Here is a 1,214-nt window from a genome sequence, read left to right on the forward strand (position 1 = left end):
CACAGACTCCTTGAGCTCGACAATCCGGGCTCTGCCCCGCCCCTGCCAGGGCGGTCAGAGCTCGCTCGGTTCCTTTTGATCTCTTTTTGTTTGTGCGTGTGGACGAGACCCCGGAGCGGCGGCGGGATGAGGCCAAGACCCCGACAGACACAAGGAGCTTCTGCACCCAAACCTACCTCATTTTAAGTGTTAGATTTGTTTCTTTTATTTGTTGTTGTTTTTAAATGTGAGCCCCCCTCCCCTTTCCCCCCCTCCGCTTCCCACCACCACCACCCCAACCCGGGCGGGGGGTGGGGGGTCTTTCCCTCTCTCCCCCGGGCTCCCCCCATCCTCCTCCTCGGATGTGGCTGCAGGAGGCCCCTCGGCGGGACCCTTTGGAGGGGGGGACACGGGGACACCCCCTCCTCGTTGCCTCCCCTCTTCCCCAGGAGGTGCCAAGGTGTGAGGTGGGGATGGGGGGGGGGGCAGACCCGCTCCCCCAGCTCTGGGGGGGGTCTGAGGGGCTGGGTGAGAGCCCCCCCTTCTCGCACGTGGCCCCCATGGCTGGGGGGGCTGGAGGGGGCAGGGTGGAAGCCCCCCCCCTGCTCACCCATAGCCCCCCCACGGCCGGGGCTGCACGTGGGCACCGACGGCACAGGGGTGGAAGGTTATTTATCTATTTATACCTTATATTGTATATACTAGACGGGGGGGGGGGCTCTTTGTGCTCTGCTGGGCTGAGATTCGGGGTGCAGGGGCAAAGGGGGGGGTTTTTTTAAACCCGATCTCCGAGGAGTGTGTGTGTGTAAGGGGGGGGGTCGGTCTGGAACCTCCTGCCAGGCAGGGGCGGCCTCGGAGAGCGAAGCAGCGAGTGGGCATTACACCCCCGGCCCCCCCCGCGCTGGCTGCGGCCCCCCCGGGGTCCCCACCTGCCCCCCCCCGACCCGGGGGAGGACCCCGGGGGGCGCCGGGATCTCTTAACGCACAAACACGGCGCGGGGTGGGGGGGGGACCCTCCTGCTCCTGAGGGAGGGTGCGGGGGTCTGACCCCTCCCTCGGGGTGCAGGGAGGGGGGGGCTGACGGGGGTAGTGCCCCCTCCCCACCCACCCCCCCCCGGCGCAGGGTGGGCCGGGGCTGATCTTTAAAAAAAGCTGCTTCCGCAACTCATCAAAGCTGCAAAAAAAAAAAAAAAAAAAAAAAAAAAAAAAAAAAAAAAAAAAAAAAAAAAAAAAAA

Source organism: Lepidothrix coronata, unplaced genomic scaffold (genome assembly GCF_001604755.1).
Source record: "Lepidothrix coronata isolate B3197 unplaced genomic scaffold, Lepidothrix_coronata-1.0 Scaffold281, whole genome shotgun sequence".
NCBI lineage: Eukaryota > Metazoa > Chordata > Aves > Passeriformes > Pipridae > Lepidothrix > Lepidothrix coronata.